Raw genomic sequence first — 9,971 nt, forward strand, 5'->3', positions numbered from 1 at the left:
AGCAGTGCCTTTTTCTCTTCCATTGTTAAAAGCAGGCTAGCCTTCAGCCCCCACCCACTGGTGCCTTCCTGACTTTGATAATATAGCAGTTCTGGTGAATTTTATGCTGCTGTATGTTTGTTCTTTCGATGCCATCATAATTCCCCTTTACAATAAATCACGCCTGATGCACTTCCTTGTGCTAATGTTGCTACAATTCGCTTCCTTCTTTTGGGAAGGAACTCTGGCTCAAACACACTCTTGAACTTTGCCATTTCCCTACCGTTGTTTTCTCTTCACTGACCTTCTTTTCGCTGGCAGCTCCAAGAGTTTTCTGGAGTCATAATAGTACTGTTTTGAAAAAAGGCGGACTGTGGTATATTCCACCACCAGCATCACAGCTCAATGATGGCTTCCTTTTTGAGTCACTAGGGATGGGGGTGAAATTCGATTCTGTTTGCATTTCTCTCTCAAATCCACGCTTTCCAAAACAATGCGAGAACCAGAACGTGGCTATCCTTTGAAATCCACACGTATCTGAATCTTGCTATGCAGTTCTCCAACCAAACAATATTTACAAAAACACATGAATTGGGGTGGGAGGTGCAAGTACATTCTCCAGATGGTTTGTAACAAGTTGGACTTTGAAGCTTCTTGATTGTTCCGATAGGTACCACTAGGAGCCATCTTCTACAATGGGACTGGCCAGCATGATGCCCTCCAGGTATTGTTGAGGACAATTCCCATCAGCACCAGCCAGCATGGCCAACAGACAGGGATGATGGGAAATGAAGTTCACAAAATCGGGAGGGTGCCAAATGGGCTAGCCCAGTTCTATACAACAACAACAACAACAACAATTTATTATTTATACACTGCCTATCTGGCTGGGTTTCCCCAGCCACCATGGGTTGCTCCCACCAGAATATTAAAACCATGATAAAACATCAAACATTAAAAACTTCCCTAAACAGGGCTGCCTTCAAATGTCTTCTAAAAGTCAGGTACTTGTTTATTTCCTTGACATCTGATGGGAGGGCATTCCACAGGGTGGGTGCCACCACAGAGAAGGCCCTCTGCCTGGTTCCCTGTAACTTCGCTTCTCGCAGGGAGGGAACCGCCAGAAGGCCCTCAGTGCTGGACCTCAGTGTCTGGGCTGAACGATGGGGGTGGAGACGCTCTTTCAGGTATGCTATAAGTTAAGACAACAGGTGTACAGGGCCAACCTACCATTAGCTACCTGGACACCGTTCCAACTTTCTGGCACTGTAGAAGATGACTTGTCCGTTGCCTTAGCTGTTCCAGTGTTTCTTAATTTTGCCAGGGTGAGACCTGTTATTCCCTCATATTTGTGAAAGAAGTAAAGGTATTACATAAAGCTGGTGCTTGGCAAGGGCATGAGCCAAAGACATGCAATTGGAAAATAAGATTGGAGAGGACATTAGCAGAGCATCAATCCAGACATGGTGTGAATGGAGATGGAGGAGAGGAGGGACCAATTGCCTCTAGAATGATAGCGACGGAATACCTTCCTTCTGGAGGCACAGAAGGCCATGAGTTTTTTGGGAGTTTAATGGATATTTCCTTGTCTCTATGTGTGCTGCTTCTTAGCTTTTTTGACCCTTGAGTCCATAGGCACGAAGTTCCAACCAACATGGGGAGGGCATCACACGCACATGACATCACATACAAGAGGCACACATTTGACATCACGCACATCGCGACACGCATCACAAGGCCCTGTGAGGCCCACCGCCATGAGGCCCAACCCCTCAAGACTAGAGGGACTCAGCCCCATCCCAAGAGACTTCGGGGGGGGGCTGAAGCCCTATAGACTTAGCGCCTATGCTTGAGTCTGTTTTTGTTATTTTATGATTGATGCTGACATTGCTTGTATTTTACTGATATTGCAACTACATTCTACCATTTGAAATGATGTGATTTGCTAACTTGTATTTATTAATTCCTTTGTATTTGTTGCAGTTATATCTCAGCTTTTCCTCCATGCATCTCAAAGGTGTCTCACATTGTTCTCCTGCTCCTCATTTAATCTCCTGTGAGGAAGGTTAGGCTGAGAGGCAGTGACTGGCCCAAGGTCACCCAATGAGCTTCATGGCCGAGTGGGGAATCAAACCCTGGTCTCCCAGGTCCTAGTCCAACCCTCTAAGTACTGCACCACCACTGTAAGTGTGAGCCACTTTGAGCTCACTTCTGACAAACAGCAGTATACCAGCTAATTAAATAAACAAGCAAGCAAGCAATGCCAGAGTGAGGCAACTGCCTCAGGTGGCAGATGCTGGAGGACACAAACATCAGCCGCCCAACTGGTCCTTCTGAGCCCCCTCAAGTTCTGCATACAACTCTGGAAGCTGGCCTGCTCTCCCAAAGCTTCAGGTGGAATAAAATTCAGCTGCCAGTCCAGTCCTTGGAGGTTTCGAAGCAGAGGTTGGATGGCCATCTGTCTTGGATGCTTTAGCTGAGATTCCTGCATTGCAGGGGGTTGGACTAGTTGGCCCTTGGGTACCTTTCAACTTTACGATTCTATGTTTGTATGTACATGGCAGCTTCTTGCCCTGAATCTCAGGCAGGACAGAATACTAGGTCAACACCCAGAAGGTTTCCAGGGACATGTGCCAGTAACACATCGTGTCCAGTCTGCCGCAAGGTGAATATGAACACCCCAAGAATTCATTAGCAATAAACATTTGCACCTGCTGTGCTATTGTGTTCCCTTTGTGGCTCAAAAAACAGTGTTGCCGTCTGGATACGGTATGCTGGGACATTGGATTGGCAGGTAGAGGGGTACCTGGAGCTTCATTAGCAGAGTTTACAGAGAATGGCTTTTTAATAATAATAAAAAGAATCTGACGACTCAGCTGCAGGCTGTAAGATCTCACCTGCAGCAGCCCTGAGGCAAAGCAGTTCCTTGTAAGTCACTGACAGGGATTACCTTGCAGTAGCAACAGGACAAAATAGAGTAATTGGCTCCCTTCTGCCTTTATACAGGAGCCTATGGCTAGTGGATATCTCTACACCACTGATGGGCCCAGTAAGAGGATTGATGGGGTTATAAACTAGAAAGGAAGGAAGGAACCTATTGAATGCATCCACAAAGTTCTCCACCCAGCATTGAGAGCAACAGGCTAATTTAAGGGGCACAAGACACCCTGTGTGACATTCACATCTCTGTCTTTCCACACCTCAGTGTCATTGTCTGCCCCCAGCATCTACCGCCTGAGGCAGCAACCTCACAATGCCTAACAATAGCACTGGTTCTGCATGAATTTGTGACTGTTTACCTTTTTTTTGCTATAGCTTAGACTTTATTGAGTTTTGTGGATATGATTAGGAACATAGGCCGGGGTGGGCAGAAAGCTGATGAGTGTCTTCTGGTAGATCTCTGAATTTTTCAGGTATATCATCAAGAATTTGTGATTGCTAATTACTTAACAGTTTCAATGATAAAATGATTTTCCCCCTCCCAACACACACATACACACACAATGTTGAAAAGATGTAGTGGTGATAGTCAACTCAATGTGGGTTTTAGTGTGGGAAGGCTGTGAAATCAGTTTGGTTCTGGTACACAAAATAAATTCCTGGGCTTAGAAATTTTTCATTCTAATACGGCTCATTCCCAATTGTAGGTTTTTATTCCTGTAAGACGCTCTGTGAACCCACATGGGGTTGAAAAGCAGGATAGAAATATCACAAATAAAGCATACAAATAATCTAGGACTTGCTGATCAGAAGGTCGGCGGTTCGAATCCCTGCAACAGGGTGAGCTCCCGTTGCTCAGTCCCTGCTCCTGCCAACCTAGCAGTTTGAAAGCACGTCAAAGTGCAAGTAGATAAATAGGTACCACTCCGGCGGGAAGGTAAACGGTGTTTCCATGCGCTGCTCTGGTTTGCCAGAAGTGGCTTAGTCATGCTGGCCACATGACCCAGAAGCTGTACGTCGGCTCCCTTGGCCTATACAGCGAGATGAGCGCTGCAACCCCAGAGTCATCCACGACTGGACCTAATGGTCAGAGGTCCCTTTACTTTTAATTTAAAACAGCAGGGCCAATTCAAAGCAAAAAGTCTCAGGAATAGCAGATTACCCTGCAATTCTCCAGTGGTAGACCAGAAGAAAGCTGGGTGGCTGATGAGAAAATCAAATAAGCTACACTTCTTCCCCGCCCACTCAATGGATTTAAGAAGACCAAGACCTTTTTTAAAATCTCTGTCAAGAAGAACTAAATCAGGGCAAAGCATCTGCTTGACAAAAGTTCACCTCTCAGCAGAGTAAGCTGTCCTTTCAACCCAATGATTCTTGGCTCGACTCACTTAATACCTGCTTCATGCACCAGTCACCTCTTGAAAGAATTTAACTCAGAATTTATTCAGTCCAGACACTGAGGTCCAGCTCCGAGGGCCTTCTGACAGTTCCCTCACTGCGAGAAGCGAAATTACAGGGAATTACAGGCAGAGGGCCTTCTCGGCAGTGGTGCCCGCCCTGTGGAACGCCTTCCCATCAGATGTCAAGGAGATACAGAACTCCACAACTTTTAGAAGACAACTGAAGGCAGCCCTGTATTGGGAAGTTTTTAATGTTTGACATTTTATTAAGTTTTTATGTGTGTTGGAAGCTGCTCAGAGTGGCTGCGGCAACCCAGCCAGATGGGCAGGGCGTTGTTGTTGTTGTTGTTGCTGTTGTTGTTGTTACAGGCATCTCCTGCTCACTGGGGCTGGCCCTCCCCATTTAGACAGTGAAGAATGACAAAGCACCCTGTCTTCTACCTTTTGTTATCATTCTTTGAAACAGCAAAGGCATGGGCAGGTTACCGCAACTAACCGTGAGGTGAGTGCGGACTAGATGGGATTAAAGGACCGTATCCGATTCCATAGTGGTGCGGGAGGATCTGAGAACCAAACTGCAAAAGATACTGTTGTGGTGTTTATATAATTGGCCTTGCTTATCGATGCTTTTCTAGGCAAGGACTTGCTAGGTGTTAATAATTAACCAGGATCTCGGGATGGCTAAAATAGCTGTGCCGCACGGTAGGAACACCACCTCAGTATTCAGCTTGTGCCTTTCTCGCTATTCACCTCGGTTACTGTGGCAACAGTACATCTGCTTCCACAATATCCTCCATTAATCATTTACATGCAAGGAGGAAAGGAACTTGGAGGAACCAGCCATTCCGCACCAAGTTATTTTTACTTGCCCCCCCAACGAGCAGCATGAATGCACATCTTCCTTTGGAAAGTTCCCTTTGCAAGACAGCAGTCACAGACTCTCCCATCTGAGGCAGACTCAAGGTGCTCCAGTCCTGGCCTCATGGTTCCAAAGTCAGCCTGGGAATCCAGGGTTGGGGCATAGAATATGTGCATTGGGAACCACTGGATTTGTCTGCCACTGTTGCCCCTAGTGGCAGGTCATCAGAGTTACAAGTCAGAGTGACCCCTGGTGAGGGACAGGGGAGAAATTACATTCAATTTGCATTTGAAAGTTACCCAATTCGCATTTGCCATACCTTGAAAATTCACGCTTCTCTGAATTTTGCAATGCGGTTCTCCAGCAGGTGCAAAAATACATACAATATGCTAAAGTCTGCATATGAATGCATACATTTGTGAAAATAACATACAATAACGCATTATATTGCAGGAAATTGCTTTGCCAAAATCTGTATATTAGACAATCCTGCATAGAAAAAACACATAGGAGGAATTAAAGCAAAATGCTGGTTTTTAATGAGGAACTTTTAATTAGAAATCAGAAACTGATGTAGAAATGTGGGAAACTGAACTTAGGACTGGAAAAATGAGAAACTCAGAGAAACCAAAATTGACAGACTCGCTCATCCCTACCCCTGGGCAATAAAGTGTTCATATAAACATAGGAACATAGGAAGCTGTCTTATACTGAGTCAGACCATTGGCCAATGTAGTATTGTCTACACTCTCCAGTATTTTAGGTAGGGACATTCTCAGCCCACCCAGGAGATTCTGGGGCTCAAACTTGGGACCTTCTGCATGCAAAGCAGGTGTTCTCTCACTGAGCTATAGCTCTTCCCCAAGACTAAAGGGCAAACGAGAAGGCAGGATTGAGGGAAGGTCACTTCCAGACCACATGTTTACTCGGCACTCTTCCTGATTTGTTTGCACAAAGTCTGCAATAAAAAATTACTGCTGCCACAATCACTGCTGCTAATAAACTCTGCGTGCTATATGTACCACAGTGTACACTATATTTTCAAATACTTGTTTGAAAAGTAGGCGAACCCATCCTTTAATATGATGCCCTCCAAGCCACAACTTATCTAAAGCCCTGTCCTCCAAACACACGTGTGCTTGGATAGAGCTGTGGTGGCTTTTAAACAATAATAAACGGCCGCTCCGAGTTGCATGATCAGCCCCTACGCCTTCTCGCTCTGCAAACCTTCCAGCCAGTGGCTTTCAAGGATTCCCATTTATGGCAAAATTATAAAATAATTAAATGTAGTTTCCCTTCCCTGCAGCGCCATTCAACCTTTATATCAAACAGAGTCTGATGAAATACATCTGTGTTCTCCTGGTTGACTTTTTTTTTTTACATGAAATACTCCTTTTGAAAGCATTCCCATCTCTCTTTAATTTTTTTTAATGATGATGCACAAAGGCTAACAAGAAAGCTTTTGTATGAAAATATAATGCATAATGAATGTGAACTCATATCTTCGTGAAAGATTGTCAACTTAGATATGGTTTTCCATATGACCTGTTTCTCCACTAACCCCCTCCCCCACCCTTGATTATTGTATTTTCCTGGCTCCGGTTTCATAAACAGTGCCACCTCTTTCTTTCGCTTGCTTAAAATGAGATTTGCTAAATCTGTGACATTTCCTTTACAGACTTTATTCGCAAGCACCAGACAATCTGGCTTTTGTCAGTTTCAGATTAACCAAGCGATTGTTTTAATTATTGGAGGCATCAGCACTTCAGGAAAAAGACCTGATTCAAATTGTTCTTGTTTTACTTGAGAGACACACAAGAGAGGGGGGAAATAAAACAAAAACACTATCGGGACACAATCAGAAAGTTGGTGCAATCAGAGATTAATTTGCATTTTTTCACGTTCCATTGTTCTGTTGCTGGTGAACTTTGACATCCCATTCCGTTACCACCCTCCTTCCCTGAAAAGATACAGTTTTTGCCCAATGCATGCCTTCCACATACAATATGACAGCCAAAAGGTTAGGGAGGTTCCCTCCATACTGTGACCCTTCAGTGCCACTCAGACACTGCTATGCTACAGTCAGCTGAAGGCAACATTCCAACAAGGAAGAGTCATAGCTCAGCGGTAGCACATCTGCCTTGCCTGCACAAGGTCCTAGGTTCAATCCCCAGCATCTCCAGGTAGGGTTGGGAAAGAACCCGACCTGTAATCCTGTAGAAACAATACTGAGCTAGATGGGCCAATAAAGCAGCTTCGTAACTGCTATGGGGCTTTTCTTATGTTCTTGTCCTGAACAGGGCAAACCATGAGCCAGAAAGCCCCAGTTAATTCCCAGGTAAGCAATGAATCAGCTCTCCCACAGGGCGTTGGGATGTTTCCATTCGATCTCATGGCGCTGTCCGAGTTCCTGCATGATCTCGTGATCGCTAAGAAAGGTGGAGAGCTTAAAAGCTCTTTCCATGCCAGGAAAACCCTGGCAGTTCCCTCACCGCAGGAAGTGAGGTTACAGGGAAGCAGGCAGAGAGCCTTCTCGGTAGTGGCACCCGCCCTGTGAAACGCCCTCCCATCAGATGTCAAGGAAATAAACAACTACCTGACTTTTAGAAGACATCTGAAGGCAGCCCTGTTTAGGGAAGTTTTTAATGTTTGGTGTTTTATTGTTTTTTTTATAAAAAATATTCTGTTGGAAGCCACGCAGAATGGCTGCGGAAGCCTGGCCAGATAGGTGGGGTATAAGTAATAAAAAATTATTATTATTATTATTATTATTATTATTATTAAGCTCTCTACCTCCTGTGATTTTAATTTGTGTGATTTCAACTGGCCAGTCTTCAATTGCATGAAGTTCAAATCGCACATGTTACGCATGCCTAAATTGTGATCATGGTGCGGCTAATTCCATTAGATGCACTTAAGCTTATTTATTTTGTGGGGTGTAAGCCCTACCAACTCTGGGTCATTTTCTACATTGACGTAAGCCACACAGTGTTCTCTAAGCCTCAGGGTTGTAGCCACCTACGTTCAACTCAAAGTAAACCCAGATGTGCAAAGGCTCACTGGCTATTCAAGTGAAGATGTTGATCCAACAATGGCATGCCCATACAATTCTGCTATAAGGAAATGGGGTTTGAATGTGTGGTGTGCATGCAACCATCATCACCACCTGCAAAAAGCAGCAAAGTTGAGGCTGAGAGACTTCAGAGAAGTGTGACTAGCCCAAGGTCACCCAGCAGCTGCATGTGGAGGAGCAGAGACACGAACCCGGTTCCCCAGATTACAAGACTACTGCTTTTAACCACTACACCACACTGGCTCTCTTCCACACTGGAAGCATCAGAGATGGCCTCCGACAACCATGGAGAGGAAGGTGGGGTTCTCAGCTCTCGCCATGGTGACCGGAGAGGTGTGAGAGCAGGTGGAGAGAAACCCCCTCACACACACACACACACACACACACACACACACACACACACTTGGACTGTCCCCGGGACCCACAGCATTAGGCGCCCCTGAATCATGCAGCGACCTCCCAAGACCCTCACATGCACAAAACAGCCAAGTTCACACCAAATTCCTGCTTGGCATTCCAACGTCAGCAAATGCTGCCACCCCCCACCTCAGGAACCCTCATGGCAAGAATATCTTGAGAGGCATCCGAACCTATAGAGCACAGACAGACAGACAGACAGACAGACAGACAGACAGATGGACAGGCAGATAGATGAACAAACCACTTCCCAAAATCTATACGTAGAAGATAATTTTCAAAAGATTGAAATGCATCGCCGGGGGCTCTCTCAGTTCATTCTTTTCTCCCTACAATGCAAGTCAGTTGAAAGAGAGGCGTTTGGTGTCATGGCTTCCAGCAGCTGCCGCTTAGTAAACGCAGAACAAGAGAAAACTCTGGCTGCAAAGAAGGGAACATCTCCCAGGGGTCACGATCTGGCTGCAGCTTTTTCAAACACAAGGACAGTTGCTCTGCTGGAGGCTTTCACTTTGTATCATTTGCAGCCCTTATCTGTTCTCTCATTGTTCCCAGGCAGGAATTCAGCTGAATGCAAAAGCCACCGCTTGCACGGGCTGTGAAAGGGTCTTCCCAGGAAGAAAAGATTGCCCTTTCCTCAGCCTCCCTTTATTGAATAGCTCACAGCCTGGAGTCTGGAGCTGCTCAGGAATTTAAAAAAAACCAAAAGTTAGTGATTAAAATCAGTGTAGTTTTGATAAGTTTGGTCCACCATCTTGATTCAATATTATTATTTTTTTTTTTAATTATTATTATTATTATTATTATTATTATTATTATTATTATTATTATTAAATCCCACCTTTTCCCCAGACTGGAAACCCCAAATGGTGCATCAAATTCAATTGTACCCAAACATAGATGAAAACCTGCTCCTCGATCTCAGGAACTACAGTGGTACCTCGGGTTACATACGCTTCAGGTTACAGACTCCACTAACCCAGAAATAGTGCTTCAGGTTAAGAACTTTGCTTCAGGATGAGAACGGAAATTGTGCTCCGGCAGCACGGCGGCAGCAGGAGGCCCCATTAGCTAAAGTGATGCTTCAGGTTAAGAACAGTTTCAGGTTAAGTACGAACCTCCGGAACGAATTAAGTACTTAACCCAAGGTACCACTGTATTGTGCAAAATTTGTTTCCGAATGTCTAGCAAACAGACAAACAACTTTCCAAAATATTTAGTAGATCTTCACAGCTCCCCCAGACAGATCTGACTCCTGTTGTTAATTTTTTCTAAACCAGACATCACACACACACACACACACACA

This window comes from Podarcis melisellensis, assembly GCF_964234715.1.
Source record: "Podarcis melisellensis genome assembly, chromosome: 8".
NCBI lineage: Eukaryota > Metazoa > Chordata > Lepidosauria > Squamata > Lacertidae > Podarcis > Podarcis melisellensis.